The sequence below is a fragment of the Cydia pomonella genome, chromosome 23 (genome assembly GCF_033807575.1).
Source record: "Cydia pomonella isolate Wapato2018A chromosome 23, ilCydPomo1, whole genome shotgun sequence".
NCBI classification, from domain to species: Eukaryota; Metazoa; Arthropoda; class Insecta; order Lepidoptera; family Tortricidae; genus Cydia; species Cydia pomonella.
Genome location: NC_084725.1, coordinates 4,309,173 through 4,329,169, shown reverse-complemented (window position 1 = coordinate 4,329,169; position 19,997 = coordinate 4,309,173).

The following is a 19,997-nucleotide window of genomic DNA, read 5'->3' as shown; positions in this document are numbered from 1 at the left end:
AAGTAGAGGTAAATAACGGGCGGGCTTATAACTAAGCAACAATCTCTTCGAGACAACCTTTAGGCAGTGAAAATCATTTACGTCAATGTCATGTCATAAGTTCCCGGAACAATAAAAGTACATACTTAAAAATTTTGAAGCCAGTTTTTTCAAATGACGATGCTAACTTAAAATATATTATGTTGTGTTCCTGCCCGTGAGTATGGTTGCCAGAGCTCAACGAGGGTGCGGAGTGTTAGGGTCGGCAACGCGCATGTAGCACCTCTGGAGTTGCAGGCCTACACAGGCTACGACTGTTTGCCATCAGGCGGGCCGTACGTTTGGTTGTCACCGACGCAGTATAAAAAATATCGATATTGCCTTATAAATTTCACTTGTACGCGAACTTTTTCTACGGCAAACCAAATTGCATCCGTGAAACTGGGGTTGCTAGTAAAACATGAAAGTTAAAATTGATACCTCTAATTTTTATAGCCGTATATAACTTTATTATTTATCCATACCTAACTGAAAGCAATACCGCCTGTACTTAAAATATGAAATAACAGCAAACAAAAAACAAACATAACCTACCGATAGTGGCCATGGCTACTGCGGCAGAACTAATTTAATAGAGCGAGATATATGCGTTACTATTTCAGGCTTCAGTCGGGGGAGTGACAGATGGAGGACGATTTTCTCACATTTTCCCCCAATAGTCTGAGAGACGACGGCATGCATAGGCTGGGGGTTCAGGGCAGTGGATGGCACTAGACCCATTGCGGCCTTCAATGCAATGGACCGACCAAGTGAAAGTTCTCACAGAGTCCCCTTTAATTCTGTTTATTGCCTGCCGCACGGACGGTTTTTTGTTTATTTCTCACTGCACCCACCTTGCAGCTTTTATGTTTTGCTTTATGGTTGACTGGTAAAGAATGCCTAGTGGCATTAAGTCCGCCTGTTGTACTCTTTTTTATGTGCAATAAAGTTTAAAATAAATAAATAGAGAAGCATGGCGGGAAACAATGAAAAAGGTACAACGACCGCGATGACCACGACTACTCTCATAAGAGTATACGACTGAGAAGAAGTCCGAGAGACAGACAGCAGGGTTCTGATGCCATAAGGTAACAAGTAAGTAATTAAGTAGGTAACTGATTGCAGTGAATTTAACTAAACGTTTATCGGTAATTCAAAAGTAAACCTAAACATTTTTATTGCGACTGCAGCAGCGGAAAATGGGTGTTGTCGCTTTGAGTTTCCTTCATAAATTGCGTTACTGTCAATATCGCATTTTAATCGCGATGACATTGAATACATCAATCATTTAATGAAGAAGATTTACATTATTTATTTATACTTTATTGCACATAAAATATTAAGTACAAATGGTGGACTTAATGCCTTGAGGCATTCTCTTCCAGTCAAGCACTGGGACAAAAAGAGTCATTTTTTAGGTGCAGGCTTTGTACTTGAGAATAATTAACCGATATTCACTACCTACCTACTATTTACAAATTAAATACTAATTAATATAATATAATGAAATCATAAAATTAAACATATACTTTGTATGATATACTTACATAAATATCTACATAATATACATTATACATTTACCTACTGTGAAACACTACTTACATCTGTCAGATCAGATCAATGTCAGAATGTCAGATAAATGCTGTCAGGTATCACTGTTATAATAACACTAATGAGGTAGCAAATCGAATTTAAGCCTGTTGTGAACACTTCTCGTTTTGTACTGTAAGATGGCATAAGTGAATATTGTTCTTGGACAGTAACTAGAAAAAGGCGTTTTGCATTTAACCTTTTTAGTTATTGCAGCGTTCATTATCCTAAGTAATGCTGTATGGAAAGAAGACTGTTGACAGCGATTAGAATCTGACCACGCTAACTTTGTACAAATATGGGATACATTATACAAGCTCCATACTTGACGTAGAACTTGGCATGAAAATTTAGCATGATCCAACTCTAACAGACGTATTATGATCGCGCTTCAACGTTACTCTAGGTACTCACCTAGTGTGGTGAAAAATGTAATGTTATCTGGTTGCATGTTGCAGTGATCAAGATATAAAAAAAAAAACTTTTTCGTTTAGGTACATGATGACTTAGCTAATGTCACGTTCGACTCCCGCACTACAAGGAAACTTGGAAATAAACCCTCTCTAGTACTGAAGCCACTTTAGCATTATAATATTTTATTCGCTATACTTTATTAAATGCCGGGCATTCTCGAATAATGGGCCGGCATAGTTGTCGGGGCTCAATGTTGCCAGGGAGAATTTTTTAAAATCCTGATGAAAAATCTGAAGAATTCACAAGAAATATTTAATAATTCATGTTTTTTGATAACAATCGTTTTTTTTAAAGGCGTAGAAGATTTTACTAGCAAATACATGTAGGTACATAACGAAAATTGTTATGGTCCAGTCGCTTATATCTTTGCAACTATAACTACAGTTTCGTAGCGCGTAGTCAACTAGGAACCCATATACATATATATTTAATAATAAATAATAAATATTATAGGACATTATTAATAAGCATGATGTTAAAATATTTTCATTAAGGAAACTGTAAGTCTAGTTTTAAGAAAAGTTCCTGTGTTATATATAACTATAAAAGACTGTTAGTTTCTTAAATAAATAAATTAAATAAAAATTATTACACAAATTGACTAAGTCCCACAGTAAGCTCAATAAGGCTTGTGTTGAGGGTACTTAGACAACGATATATATAATATATAAATATTTATAAAAACTTAAATACATAGAAAACACCCATGACTCATTAACAAATATCCATGCTCATCACACGAATAAATGCCCTTACCAGGATTTGAACCCGGGACTATCAGCTTCGTAGGCAGGGTCACTACCCACTAGGCCAAACCGGTCGTCGAAAAATCTCTATATTTGCAGATTTCCAGTAGATCTGACAACGCCCGAGCTTGCCCTACAGGCAAAATCGGTCCGCAAACAAAATGGGATACATTATGTAATTCATACATTTAGTTCGTCTTTCTTTGATCAAACATCCATCGGGTATTTACATAACAATAGCAAATAGATCGCTTTAGGATTCCACCTCTATGCGTTGGATGAGATTGGTTGTTTTCGCGTAGGTATGTTCTAGAAAAATAATTTGTACAAATGCCAATTGTTTTATATAACTTTTTTGACAATAAGTGAAATAAAAAACTTGAAATCGAAAAATTGGACGTAAAAACGTTTGCAAAAAAACGTGAACATATGTTTTCAGTATCATAAAACATTTGGAAATCGCAACTTAAAATTGCGGCTGTGGAGCATGCGGCTGAACAGAAGCATGCGAAGTAGCCATGCATTCAATCAAGGTTCGAGACCTGTTTTAAAAATAGCGACTAATACCGGTTTATTTTGGTTCTACTCCGAACTTTCATAAGAACGCGAACGTTATATTGTAACTTAAATAAACCGATTTATTCGACGAGTGACGAAACGGCCATCCGACTTAGTGGAGTGCCGCGTAAACAAAGACGCCCACATATGAAGAAACCGGTTTTATTGTTCTGAACCGGTTAATCTGACAAGAACTTAAGAACCCGGTTTAAAAATAACGGTTTTACCAACGAAACCGAAATTAAAAGGTTTTTCGCCAAGTGCATGATATCGAAGAAGTGTAACGTTCTTACGGTAGATGTCGCCAGGGTCCTCTAGACCCATATGGTGGAAAAATTTGCTGCCTAGTGATGAGGTCTTGGTGGCTCAGATGGCAGAGCGCTGGAGTATCGATCCAGAGGCCGTGAGTTCAAGTCTCATCCAAGACAGTAATTTTTCTACTTTTAAATTTCTGAATGTTAATAGTACATTATATGTATTAAGGGCGGTAAACAAGAATTTACGAAAACTTTTATAGTTACTTTAAAAACAACAAAACATATTCATTTTATACTTAAAATTAATAAAAATATATACTGCTGTACCTCAATGGCGGTAAATGCAAACTTTTTTCACGCATGTCATGCATATGTAGTTTTTTTTTAATTCAGAGACAAACTAGAGTCGGGGGCCTATTTCCGTATCATTTGATACAAACTAACATGCCAGATACGTCAAAATTGTATGCAATTCACATTTCATTTCGAAAAAAAGGCATCTCGACTGATATTAGAATAGAGGTCAAATCGAATTGCTTTTTTTTCAGAGATGTTCCATTTTTGAATAAATAAATACTAAAATAAAATAAATAAATTGATTTTATTTCAGGCAAGCACCAAATCGATTTTGATGTAGTTATGAAGCGATTACAACATTATCACAAATAAGATTTTTTTTGTAACAAAACAGTTTATCGTAATGTTACGGGTTTTGAAGGAATCATAGAGGGTTTATGATATGTGTGTAGATAAAATATATGATTGGTTTTACTCTAACTTAGATTTCCATAGACAAGATAAACGTCTCTAGAAGTGCCGGAAATAAATTTCCCAAAATACTGAAGTATAATTTATTTTTCATTATTAAATAACTTAATTAATAATTAATTCTCTTTGATCCTTTCGCTAATTGCTTACTGATATTTGATCACTTGATTATTAAGCTATTTTTGGTTGTACAATTTTGCTTAGAAATGTTGTTCAGAGCTCGTTCCTTATTGACTTCTTCGCGATAATATTCGACGGATCTCAACCCTTAATTAATTTTAACTTTTGCGCGATAATATTCGACTTCGACCACGCTAACTTTGCATTGACGTAGCTTAATAATGCATACTTATAGGTACTAATAGGAGCGCTTGAATCACATTACTTTATCTGTTTGGGATATTTTCATATTCGTAATTATATATTTTTATATTATTGCAATTGCCCTGCTCCTGAAAATATATGTAGTTAGAATCTCAAGCAATTCCATTACCTTCGATTAACTATTTGAATGAACTTCCTATTTTTTCCTAAAAATAAGAATTGTGGTGCATTTTGTTCTAGACTGATAATAAATTAATATATTCAAATTATTTTCCACCATGCCATTGGTGTACCAACATTGGGTGATTCTGCAATTTTTACTTTAATAATATAATAATAATTCAGCTTATATACGTCCCACTGCTAGGCACAGGCCTTCTCTCATGCGCGAGAGGGTTTGGGCTATAATCCCCACGCTGGTCCAATGCGAGTTGGAAACTTCACATACACCTTTGAATTTCTTCGCGAAGCAGGTTTCCTCACGATCATTTCCTTCACCGAAAATCTAGTGGTAAATATCAAATGATATTCAGTACATAAGTTCCGAAAATCTCATTGGTACGAGCCAGGATTTGAACCCGTGACCTCCGGATTGAAAGTTGGACGTCAGATCCACTCGGCCACCACCGCCGTTACTTAACTAACTTAATAACGACAATAAACTTTACCTAAGCTAACCTTTTTTCGACGCCCACTTCGCCCAAGTGTCATACTATTGGATATCACTTTTGTGTTATCGCCTCACCACCTGCGAGATGTTTGAAAGATTTTCGCCCTTACAGCGCGGCTTACGTGGGCAATTTAAATAACCAAATACATTTGCTGCTACCTGTCTGCCTGTTTTTATTTATAGTTTCATATTATTTTACAATAAACAAAGTTATAAATACACGAATACAGTCCTGCCCCCAAAACACTTAGAGAGGTACAATCGGGGACATTCGCGGTGAACCACCTTAAGGTACCTGAGCGAATAACTCGCGAATGCGGCGCGGCGCGGCGGCCCAACGGCATTCGGAGATCGCCCACGTAGCACACTTCCATAGGTATCAAAGGATTGAATTGACCTGCGCCGCGCCGCGCCGCTTCGCGTTCGCGAGTTATTCGCTCAGGTACCGCCTTAAGGTGGTTCACCGCGAATGTCCCCGATTGTACCTCTCTAAGTGTTTTGGGGGCAGGACTGTATTCGTGTATTTATAACTTTGTTTATTGTAAAATAATATGAAACTATAAATAAAAACAGGCAGGCAGGTAGCAGCAAATGTATTTGGTTATTTAAAAATAGTATCTGTCTATTAATCCCGCACCCAAAAGGGCGGTTCAAAGATGTGTTGAAACAGCATATGAAGAGAGCTTATATAGAGCCAACGAAGTGGGAGAGTCTAGCCAGTGACCGTCCTCTTTGGAGGCATATTGTGCAGACTCAGGTGCGTCAGTTTGAAGCCAGGCGGCTCACAGAACTCGACGCTAAGCGCGACGAGCTGAAGGCCAGACCACCTGCGGCCATACTTTACAATTATGTCGGAGGGGTGCTGACTTGCAACGAGTGTGGTCGTACACTTGCTGCAAAAATTGGCTATATCAGTCACCTGAGAGCACACCAGCGATGCTCTCAGCGGTAGAACGCAGTCGCTGTGGTCGAAAACGGCTAGGAGATGATGATGATGATGACCCAAAAGGGATTATTTATACTACATCGGCCAGTGGTACTACTAAGCATACGGCTCGCCTGATGGCAAGTGGTTACCGTAGCCTATGGATTCCTGCAACTCCAGAGGTGTTACATGCGCGTTGCCGACCCTAACACCCCGCACCCTCGTTGAGCTCTGGCAACCTTACTCACCGGCAGGAACACAACACCATGAGTAGGGTCTAGTGTTATTTGGCTGCGGTTTTCTGTAAGGTGGAGGTACTTCAGTTGAGTGGGTTATGATAATAAAATCAAAAAAGTAGGTACAATATAAGAGTACAATTAATCCAGAGAGTACAAGTAAATATTCTTTATTGCACCACAAAGAAAATAAATTAAAAAATAGATTTACAATGTAAAGAAAGGTAGCAAGAGGCGGTCTTATCGCTGTAAGCGATCTCTTCCAGACAACCTTACGGTAGCAGGATATAAAGAACAGTAAGTTTTTATAACTGGTAGTGCACGAATTAATTAGAGGTATAGGAAGATTACACATACCTACATTAAATATAAATAAATAAATAATTTTATAGGACATTATATTACACAAATTGACTAAATCCCACAGTAAGCTCAATAAGGCTGTGTTGAGGGTACTTAGACAACGATATATATAATATATAAATATTTATACATACTTAAATACATAGAAAACACCCATGACTCAGGAACAAATATCCATGCTCATCACACAAATACATGCCCTTACCAGAATTTGAACCCGGGACCATCAGCTTCGTAGGCAGGGTCACTACCCACTAGGCCAAACCGGTCGTCAACATTTAAGCACATTAAGCAGATTTACAATCTAAATAAACAAATAAATAAAACAATATATACCAATATTTAAATAAATAAATATTAGATACATATGTAAATATACTTTCATACATAATAAAGGATGTTTATTTAGTGTACAATAGTTTTGTTGATATCTCTAGTTACATGCAATTACGAAAAGATAGAAACACCCAGTGCTTGTGAAATATTACCAACCAAAGTTGACGGCCAACCGCAGAATCCGTGTTTCATTTTGATGCAAATGTTGATATTTTTGTGCCTCCATTAGAGGGCGCTGGCGTTGAGCCAGGTTTCACAGACCGCTGAAGAGTACTGGCTAGTTAGTTACGTTATATAACTATACGTTTGATAAACATAGTAGGTAGGTAGTAGAAGTTATTAGAACCGGTTTAGTTCGAGGATTTTTTAGGGTTTCGTAGTCACCTAGAAACAGTTTCGCCATGTCCATCCGTCCGCGGCTTTGCTCTGACAGAACGGTAAAATAAAAACTACAAAAACAATATGGTACCTCCCATACAAAATGATATTTTCTGATATTTTTTGCTTTGACACAATAGTGTGGGGTATCGTTGGATAGGCCTTTCAAAACGAATAAGGGTCTCTAAAACCATTTTTTTGATAAAGTTTATATTTTTGGAAATAATCACACCGAAAGAAAAAAAAATGTGCCTCCCCCAACCATGGGTCCAAAAAATATGAAAAAAATCATGAAACAAAAGTAAATACTTTCAATGAAAACTATAGCGAACAGGATCGGTCCAGCCATTTTTGAGTTATTGCAAAAAATCTTTTCTTCTTAGTAAAAATACGTACAAAGCGCGAAAGCGCTGCGAAGGTACTCCCTTAGGCCTGTAATTGTACATGATACTTACTAATTAATAGCCCCCGTTTGGCCTGTTCTGATAGAATGGTAACTACGAAACCCTGCTCTTGGCCGATTTTTTGAACATTTTGTCCTAAAGAAACATCTGCGACCGCATAATCATGCTGAGATGAAACCATTTCGTGGCACTGTCGCCTTCCTGTTTTTCTGTTTAGTATAATTTTCTTCTCTGTGTTTGTGCTTATGAAAAATATATTAATATTCTATTCTATTCATGATTAATTAGTAAAGGAGAACAAAGTTTAGTTTTAATCTTAATATATTATAAAAAAATATTCATTCAAGCACATAAGCTAGCACTTTAACTGAGATTGTTATGAATTAGTAATACTTTTTCTGATTTTACCATCATCCGCCTAAAAGGGTACTTTTTCTATTTACCCGTGTGATAAAAACTTTGGTTACGTGATTGGGTGCTTTTGACTTGAAATCGAATCAGCATCCATAGTAGTGGATGAAATAACACGTCAAAATTATGTCTCACCGAGTCATCTAAACATCCCAGTGCTCGACACGCTAATGACCAATAGTTGACACCTTGTTGTCATCTCTATTCCTAATGACAAGTTTAAAGATTACATCTACTGTTCCAGTCACGAGCACTCGGGCGAATCTTACTTTTCCAAAATAAAGGAGATATATCTGTAAAGTTTGCGTTCAAAAGTATCTGTAGATAACAGTCTACTTGTTCTACATATAGGTAAGTACATATCTCTTTATGTTTCGTTATTAGAGGATGGTAGATACTTTTGAACAGTAGATTGACACTAAGCCGCTAATTTTGGTGCATATTGTACCTGAAGCGAAACTTGACTGTGACAAAGATTTATTTCGTCCATATATACGAGTTTTGGCAGAGCTGCTTTCCTATTGTAAAGTGTTAGCATCAGTAAGAACACTAATGGGTAAAATGCGTAACGTTCCTGTTGTTTACTTACAAACGAATTCCAAATTTTATCAAAAATCTGCGTCCCTACAATCGTTCTGAGGCAAAAGGTTCTGCGGTTCATAGTTGTGAACTTGCGCAATATTCAGTTATACCGAAACTTTCTGGAAGATTATTGGACCGGATGATTTTGTTAGGAGTTCGAATACACAGTCGGCAACACATAAACTATGCAGAAAAAACTTGCTTCAAATATCTGCGAATAGTCTTGCTTTCTTTTTACCGACATATTTTTACAACATTAATTATTTCATTTCAGATTAGCCGGGGCAGAGGCAGACCAAAAAAGAGATGGCCGGATGGCCTCGACGCTTTTTGCAGCGACTGGCGGGAACATGCGACATGAGCGGGAATATGGGCGGCGGCCAGGACACAAAATAGGCTATTAAAAAAATATATATATATATATTTCATACACACATAAAAACAGATGTATTGACAAAGAAACCTAACCTGAATTTTGTCCACATATCCCAATCACACTCTTTTAAAATTAACCATATGTCTACACTTCGACTAGTTTGACTAGTTTTGTCAATACTCAACTACTCGTAACTGGTCCTGTATTATTCATAGCAAGAGGCTATTTTTTACAATTTTAGAAATTCATAACGCGAAACCTATATTGTATTTTAAAACACCTAAAAATTGCAAGCAAATTTTGCTCTCAAATATTCCTCAATTCCGACTTATCGTAGTTTCCAGAGCTCTGAGCTAACTCGTATACGTCGCACATTTAAACAATAACCGGATTCAAGCCACAGAGACTCCGTAATTGATAAGGTTCCAGCCAAAACAACACCATTTATCCGAATAACATTCCAAAACTAAACTTTTCCAATACAGACCACACTTATCAGAGTATCGCTGACGCGCTCACCTCTGGCCGCCTTCCAGCTCTTTATAGTGGCACCCGAGCTCCCGAATAACGACTCCCGATGACCTTAATACCATCCAAACATAGAAAAATCTACTTTAAAACCATCGGAAAAAGGATTCCCAGAAAAGCACAACAAAGAAAAATCTTAGCAGAAATACAAAGATACCTTTTAAGATGATGCAAGCGATGTCGATGCTTATGAAATCGGAATAGGAGCAATGTTGTTGCAAAACCAAAGAAGTTGTACTGTTTAAAATTGAATAAGAGAATTGGATCTCTGTTGAGTTATCGCGGGTAGTGAGTACTTAGTTTTTTTTTAGTTCCAAGTATTTTAAATTTGACGACAAATTGTGCTGAAGACGGCATGGCGGGCTTATGCAGACTCGTTACGGTTGTGCGATACTATTGTACTGGGGTATCGGAGCGGAAGGCGAAGACAAAATTACTCCGTCAAGTGAGGGTATTATGTAAGTCGTTCGAACATTTTGTACTCCCGTCTTAGGAAACTCGTAAACAATTTGCTGGGATATTATTCGGAAGTGTATTATGTCTCCGCAGTTCATGTACAAGATAACTTATTGTTCTTCTTCTTGCAGATTAATGGTGTTCATTTCCGCTACCTGGGTACGATTAATTATGACATAACTTTCATATTTATATACGATGTACATATAAATATGAAACTTTAAAAGCTTGTAAGAGTAAAAATAATTCTTATGCTCATTATTTTGCTCAAGAAGTGTTGACACTAATGATATGAAGCTGTCATTAGCTAATTAAAAAATTGCGCTTGAACGCTGTCTTACCCAATCGTGATCGGGGCCAATAATATTTCAGATTATTTTAGATATCGAACTGTTTTCTTCTAGACTCACACATAGTCAAGTAGGTTTCAAGTTAAAGAAAGAGCACTGCGTGAGGATAGCATTTTTTGAGTCATGAATTTAAGCTAAGTATCATCGTTACTCCCAGCACACAGGCCTTTTGTTGGGCACTATCTCAGATTTAGGCCAGACCTGGGCAAGAACATAATTCGAGCCTAAATGACGTCATCAGACAGTATTTTGCTCGCCGAAGGGTCTGATATAGTGACAATAAAAATGAAATGAGGCGGCAAATTCAGCGAGTGTCGCGGGCGGGATAATGCCACCGGCGTGGGAAAGTTAACAGCTAGTGCACTAATAAAATAATATTTATTTTTATTTGCATCGTATTCAAAATAGACTACCGTCACCTGCCGCCTACTTGCAACTCATAAACAATTTGATGGGTGGGCCGTACACTTGATGTACAAATAACTTCGAACCTCGTGGCACCACTGAGGCCTTTCAAAATGCTCATTCATACTCCAGCAAAAGTATAACATATGCTGGATTCATACAGTTACCTACGCGTGTCAACTTGTCAAGCTCTAAAGCTCTAATGATATGTTGGATAATCGGTCAGAATATAAAGCACTAATAGTGCATTTAGGTATACAAATACATAAACTATAGTTTTCTATACTTCGACTGTAATGGTTGAATTAAGATTTCGTACTTTTCATGTATGGGCTCCTAACTCAACTATAAGATTCATTTTGATACGCTGTAATCAACTATTAAAACAATTTGACCAATCACATGCCCCCGCGCTCTCATGGAAAAGACTAAGCAGGCACGGGGCGCGGGGCAGGAGTCGCGCGTTTATGTCTTTTGTACTACATTTTTGTCTACTAAGATACTTACCAATTTTCATTAATTATTTAGGTTTTATAGTACAAAAAGTATTGTTTTAGATGACTCGTAGAATACGTATTGATATACGATTGTATAAAATACTATTTAAATATCCAAAGCCAAATAAATGATTTATCTATTTATTTTTTTATTAAATCAAAAATTTAATAATTTAGGTAATATTACTAGAAATCCACCACACAATTACCTAATCGCATGATAGGTACAAATTGCAGATCTACATATTATTTATTAAACCACATATCATCAATGTAGAGTGATTCCTCTGTACAAAACGCTGAGTTCTCGTTATCTGAAGAGCGGGTGTCGCGCGGTATGAAATATGTCATGCGCACGCTTCTTTATTTGCCCTCGTGTAATTAAACGAGTAAAGTGAACATCAATGACACCTTAATAAGTGAACATCACGGGCAATTATTATTTCACACTTTGCTTCACTTCGTAGATTTCTATATTTGTTGTAACCATTTTAACAATTTTCTGTTGTATTCATGAGTTTAAATTTGGGGTATATCCGTAATTCCGATGACAATATGGATGTATAGGCATTCATATGAATCTTATTCTTCATTCGTTCATCATATGTTCTATTGGACTCTTGCAATATGTGACTTAGATACGTAAGTATTTGATGCAATAACTCACTAAAATCTGTTTTTTACTATCATCTAAATAAATAAATAAATATTTATATTATATATATCGTTGTCTAAGTACCTTCAACACAAGCCTTATTGAGCTTACTGTGGGACTTAGTCAATTTGTGTAATAATGTCCTATAATATTTATTTATTTATTTATCTAAATTATCTAACATCCAAACTTTCACATTTTTAATATTATCGTTAAATATACCTATGTAATTTATTGTGTTGGTAACACAATGGTCACTGATTTACGTTGGTGTGGTATTTATTTCCGTCTTTTCCATCTTCTACCTTATTCCCTACTATATCTAGTTTATTAAAATTATAAATACGAAAGTAAATCTGTCTGTGTGTATTAAATTTTGACGTTTAAATAAAATTTGGTATGCAGATAATTTGAGGCTCGAGGCATATATACCTAGGATAGTTTTTATTACGGAAATCACCATTCTATGCAATCAAAGTCGCAGGCAGAAGCTAGTCTGCAATATTGGTTTCATTTCTCATGCTCTGAAAGTGGGTCGTTGTTGTTCTAAAAGATTATGCAGAAAATAATACGGTTCTGCTCTAGAGCACTGTACGTTCTAAGTACATCTTTGTCCCTTTCTTACGATATGCAATTACAATTTTGGTTTTAAATGGATTTTTTGTACAATTTCCATTTTGAGGATTAACTCCCCATTGCATAAATAACGATATTTTTACCTAAATTGTTAATTGAAAGTTGAAAGTACCCTCAAGAAATACTACTGAAGTTTATATTTAGCCGTGTTTTTTTTTAAATGCACATGTATTTTACTTTCCTCGTATTCGAAATGAAAAGTAGAGTGTTTAACTCGGGTGAAAGGCACCATTTCAGTCTCGGAATATTGGCGCTCTCACTGCGTTCGGGCGCCAAACGACCTCGATGGAATTAGGTGTCTTTCATCCCTTGGTTAACAATCTAATATAAGTAAGTATTTATATTGTATGTTTCTGTAGCTCCATTCTTTGTGTTGGACTAAATACTTATTTTCTTCTTTGTTCCTCATAAAAGCCTGTCTAGTTTACGCCAAGGTTTACCTTGCAGACTTTTGTCTAGGGATTTAGTGCTTACGAAGGGATTATTATCTGACAGCCGAGCTAGTCTAGTAATTATGTTTACAGTACATATGTTGCTACTTTACCGCACTAGTGCGAAAATGAGAATATTACGTTACTGTGTCGAACATTTAAAGGGCCATATGTACTGTAAAACGTTGTACGATACATGTGCGAATAGGTAATTCGCAACTCGTGTCGATTTAAAACACTCCCTTCGGTCGTGTTTTAATTTATCGCCACTCGTTTCGAATTTCCTATTTTTCGCACTTGTATCGTAATGTACTATTACGTAAGCGAACAACTCTCGAACACGAAGCAAAGCAAACCTTTGAAATTTATAGAAATTTGAAATTCATTCATTTCATTCATTCATTCATTCAATATTTATGACAATCGCTATCATGGGGGAAAACCTATGTCCACTAGTAAAAGTATTTTGTTGTTGATGATTTTAAGAAATAAATTTGATAGTAGATTACAGTAAGATACCTAATTCTTTTAACATAATAATATTAAATAGGCCATACGATATAAAAAAATAAGTATGCAGAAAAATTTGCAAGCGATGCCACAACAAATACTATACAGTATGTCTCCCACAAACATCTCATTCTAATCACAAAATCGAGCTACTTTTACTATGGGACCAACCCCGGCTTTCCATAGAAGACGTCGACATCTGATCAGCCAATATGTATAATGTATGAAAGCCAGTATTTTTTCCGCGATTTCAGGGTTGGTCCCATAATAAAAGTAGCTCAGTGTAACGAGTAAAATCGAGCCCTGCATTTAAAACCCTATCTTCTTCTTCTCTCGTGTCGAGGTTCCCCTAAACAGAACGGATGCCCAGAAAGCAGCGGTACTGACAGCCCGGACCGTGGCATCTCTCAGGTCAGATTCAGAGCACGAGTGCGGGCACGCAGGGCAATCCAGCAGGTGCGCCATGGTTTGTGGTGCAGTGTCGCAAGCACATTGGATAGAGTGGCCACGAAGCAGTCCCCATTCGACCATGCTCTGTTTACAACGGCCAACCTGAGACCTGAGCCTGTTCATCGCCTTCCAGATGGGCCATGGTTCTTTGGTTTGCTTTGGTGGAAAGCCCTATGATGACACCTCACCTTTAAGTTTACTACTACCTCAACTTTAAGGTTACGTTTGTATCATTCTACAATTAACACAACTCATTATTTGTGTCCACAATAAATCTGTAAAAGAATGCTGGTGACTACTTTCTACTATCGCAGCGGTCCCCGTCGGTAAAAGAGAAATTCCCTCTCGGTTGTTGTGAAATGAAGTCCCTCCCAAAATTTTCTCGAGAACCTAGGTAAGTACTAGTACTTATCTACTATGTTTTTAATTGTGTACCTAACTACGAGCACGAATGTTAACCTATATAATTGTAATTGGTAATTATGCTATCCTCCGACCGACCGTCCTAGTCTGGGACCGGTCTGAAAACCAGCGCCGGGCATCTCGGCCCAGCACACGCTGAGACTGGAACCCTTTGCCCAATATTTTTGCGTTATTCGTATGTATAAATTATTAAAATTCTTTTTCTCCTTCTTTATTATGTAATGTTTTATTTTTACTTTTGTTTTATAGTGAACCTGTAATATGTGGCAATAAAAAAAATCTTATTCTTATTCTTATTCTATTCTATGGGGTCATCCAATGAATACAACGTACGGTTAAAGGGTCAACAACGTACATAATTATGATTCTCAGATTATTTCTTACTAATACTTAGGGTCTCCCCAAACTAGTCGACGCCGTTTCGGCAAATCGCGTACGGAAAAAGCTTTATGTCAACGCAATAAGAGCGAATAAGTCGTGAATCGGCTCGGCCCACGCAAAACGACGTCTTTCGACGGGAAAACGGCGTTTTGCCGTAAAGCTGTTCGCATTCGTACGACGCTGTTTGCAGCCTACCGCACACGTTCGCATTCATAAATCTCCTTATACCGCCGTACGGTGCCGGAAAGAGTTGAACGGCTCCGATCACGGCCGAGTACCTACGATAAGGACCGGTCAGAGCTGGCGGAAGCCGTTCAGCGTCTTCGACGGCCGAACATAGCTGACGACGGCCGAACAGAGCCGATGACGGTAAAAATGCTGGTAAGCCTTTTTTTCCATGCCCGTCTACGTAAAATATCCATCATCACAGGTTATTATATAATATGTAACAATTACCAAGGAAAATAATCTTACAGGTCTGTTCAATTTCAAACTCAGGTTGTTACTAACAACCAGTCTCCAAAAATGAGATTTACGATTGCCGATCACCCGCTGTCCTACATCTGTTCGTCGGACTCAACGGCTGTACGTGTGCTGTCTGACGTCTCGACAGCAAGACGGAGCACGGGAGAGCCGACCGTCGGTTTACAACTGTTGCGATAGCAAGTCGCAGGCGATCGGGCGTCTCTACGGCCGCAAGGAGGATGAGACTGCTGAACGCAGGTGTCCAACCGCGGAGACGGTCGATCGGCTAAATGCGAATAGTGTGGTGTAAAACACTCGGCGAAAGCCGACTCCGCGTCGACTGGTTTGGGGAGACCCTTACCTACCATGTAGATACCTACGTTCGTCTCAGCCACCATCAGGAGGCCTGCTGTCATGTTTTTTCCTTAAGAAAAATATCAAATATTAAGCAATATTATAAAAATAAACGACGGACGACCGGTCTGGCCTAGTGGGTAGTGACCCTGCCTATGAAGCCGATGGTCCTGGGTTCGAATTCCGGTAAGGGCATTTATTTGTGTGATGAGCACGGATCAAATATCTGAGTCATGGATGTTTTTTATGTATTTAAGTATTTGTATATTAAATATACTCTTATCGTTGTCTGTGTACCGATAACACAAGCCTTCTTAAGCTTACCGTTGGACTGAGTCAATTTGTGTAATAATGTCCCTGTAATATTTATTTATTTATCATATACAGCTCCAGTATTAAATCGAGAATCTAGTAAGGAAATTACCGAACTCGTCAACCATTCAGCTCCCAAAACGGCCTGTTGTTAAAAACGCGTCACAATGCGCCGATATACGAATGCTATGCCTTTTAGCGACTGCCAAGTGCGTGTAAAACCAGCATAATTTGACCCATAGATTCTTATATTTACAGCGTGTAATTTTTAATATGACCGTATAATCTTACGCAGTTAGTTTAGGCCTAAATGAACACACTTTCATAGTTTATATTAAATATGTACGGTTTTTATTTTTTCTTATAAAATAATTCAGCAAGCAATGTTGAACTAGTGTGGCTCCACCAGTTTGGCAATGACATAAACGCTATCGAGAACGTAGCTTACTTTCTATGCATCTCGCACGTACTCGCATATAAGTGCAAGAGAGATGTATAGAAAGTAAATCACGTTCTCGATAGCATCTATCTCAGACATTGTCAGTGACTCATGATACGGGTATAGTTATTTTAACTCAACACGTCGCATTTACTGACGCAACGTCACAACGGCCACAAATTGTACGAAATACATTGCCGATCAATTTTTTTTCAAAAATGGTTATGTTATGAGTGAATTAAAAATTTCTTTAAGAAACACTAGCACTTAGTTTTAGCACTAAAACCTACGTCTTGTTACACCATATATCTGACCTGCGGTTTAGCCAAGTTGACAATCGTTATCGCTTCGAGAATGAAACGCTTTGTGTCTCTCTATCACCCTTCCATATTAGTGCGACAGTGACAGTTGCGTTTTGATCGCTACGGAGCGTAAGCGTTTTGCACGTTGGCTACGCAGCCTGCTAGCTTGAGTTGCGTTCTCGCGCGCGACTACATACATCTTGCGAGACTTCATGTATGGACTCGCGGTCGCGCGCGAGAACGCAACTCAAGCTCTACGGTGCCGACTATACTGGTTGCACATGCACGGTGTAGGTACATGATCAAAGGGCCTACCACGAAAACCGATACCGATAAATAAATTTCGATTTTCGTTTTTCGCGATAAGGCCTCAGAGCTCAAGCTTACACTGGCTTTAAGTAATGTAAAAAGTGATGGTAACAACGGCCTACTTTTACGATGATCTGCCACTTATGGGTCGTAAAGAGGCCCTTAATCGCGGTGTTTTCATCGTGTGTGTTGTATGGGCGGGTTGAGCGGTAATTTTGCTGACTTGGATTTTTTCAATAGGAAATCTGTAGAGGTATATATATACTTAAGCAAGTTTGTATTGGATATTATATAGTACATAGCTGGACATAGGATTTTCGAGGGCAAAACTTAATGACAGAAAAGGAGATCCTATATCGATAAACTCAAGTATCGATGGTTTTCCCATATACTACACAACAACAACAACAACAACGGCATGTACAACGGGGAGTGCTCCGAGGAATTGGTCGGATTAATCCCTGCCGCTTCTTTTCGCCATCGACCTACGCGACAACATTTCCATCCTCAACACTTAGATGGTTGGCAGTCCTCAACTGTGCGTTTTCCAGGAAATTTCTGCCTCGCACTGCTAAACTGTGGAATGAACTGTCGCCTGCGGTATTTCCGGACCGATACGACCTTCAAACCTTCAAGAAAAGAGCGTACTCCCATCTTAAAGGCCGGCAACGCACTTACAACCCCTCTGGTGTTGCAGGTGTCCATGGGCGGCGGTAATCGCTTACCATCAGGTGATCCGTCTGCTCGTTTGCCTCCTCTACCATATAAAAAAAATATATATACTAATGTAACCTGAATAAAAAAATAATTCAAAACCTCATGGCATCTACATAGTTTATTTTCTCCTCTGCCTGCAGAAGATTAGCATAGGTTTTATTTAAATAATAAACAAATTACTTATTTCTTTTATCGTAGTATGTTTTGGCATTTGTAATGTCTTTAATGTTGTACTAGCCAGTAATATAGGGAGCGTGCATTAACTGTAGGAGGCAGCACAGGAGCCGTCAGATTTTTGGCGCGAGGCGTAAATGTGATGTTCATTGTTCCGATGCAGCCCACAAGATGGCAGAACCTACTATGCACAAGAAAAGTTCCGATTCAGGCCACAAGATGGCAGACCCTCCAATGCGCACGGTCCCTATACCTACCTTTATATCTTGTCTGCGGAAACCTGTAATTGGCTTCTGCGATACATATTTATGTTAACCTAGGTTTAGTTTAATTAACCTGTTGGTTTTTCCGAATAGAATTAAATAATGAAATAAATACTAGTTAATCGCTCCAAGTTTTAAAATTTGCCCCCTGAAATTAAATATCTGTACATATAAAATTTTAAAATAAACGACGAATTAAAGCCTAAGTTGCCGTAAATATAAGAAATTTTAATATTTAGGAATTATTAGAGTGGAATTAAAGGCTTTTTTTTATATTAGTGATATTACGTTTGACGCTCAAATCTCGGTTGCAACAACTGCTCAGCTTCTCTGTACCACTATCACCAGTTTTGACACTGACATATTCGCTCTAGTCTACGTAACTTACTTTCTATGCATCTCACTCGTACTCACATATTAGTGCAAGCGAGATATATAGAAAGTAATTTACGTCGATGTGAGCGAATTGGTCAATGTCAAAAATGGTGGTATATTTATTGTTGTAGTCTGTAATGTTGTTGTGTTGTCATTTGATTTTTACACGGCGCTTGGTGAGAGGGCCTAGGATATTGATTATAGTAATCAGAATAAGTTTCCTCGGCACTGTTGACTAGACCTAGATCTTATTCTAGAAAAAAAACGATAGATTGACAATTATGAAATCAATCAATAAATATTTGCGGACAATCGTACACAGATCGACCTAGCCCCAATGTAAGCAAAGTTGGTACTACTCGTATATGTACCTACTAGGCGACGATAAATATACTTATATAGATAAATACATACCGTCAACCGGGGTGAATAGGGATGAAACTTAAAATAAGATTTACCTGACAATTTCTTAATATCTACCCACACAATAGATTGTATGGGTCACAGATATAGTGGTGTGAGTAGATATTAAGAAATTGTCAGGTAAATCTAATTTTAAGTTTCGTCCCTATTAACCCCAGCCGCCCCTATTTATCCCGGTTGACGGCACTTATTATACAGAGAAAACACCCATGACTCTGGAACAAATATTTGTGTTCATCACACAAATAAATACCCTTACCGGAATTCGAACCCGGGACTACCGGTTTCATAGTCCCGTAAGGCAGTCATAGTCATAGTCAAGGCAGTCAAATTATATATATTTTTTTTTAAATAGACAGTCATAGTGGGATGATGTGCGCACTGTTGCAATAGAGTATTTATTTATTTGTCTACATAGACATAGTAATATAAAAACCTTAGATATAAAAATACTAACGTAGATAATAAGATAATGAGCTATTATGTTACTAACTATGTATTATGAATCCTTGTTATTTGAAATAAATGATTAATAATAATAATAGTAGTCATAGTAGTAGGCAGGGTCACTATATACCCACTAGGCCAGACCGGGGTCGTCAAAATCGACATCACTGTTATCGATAAGAACGTACCTCAACTCTATAGAGAATAACTGAATTGTTCTTTAATACTATATAATTTAATAATCATTTTTACTTGAGGTACCCAATATATACAATAGTT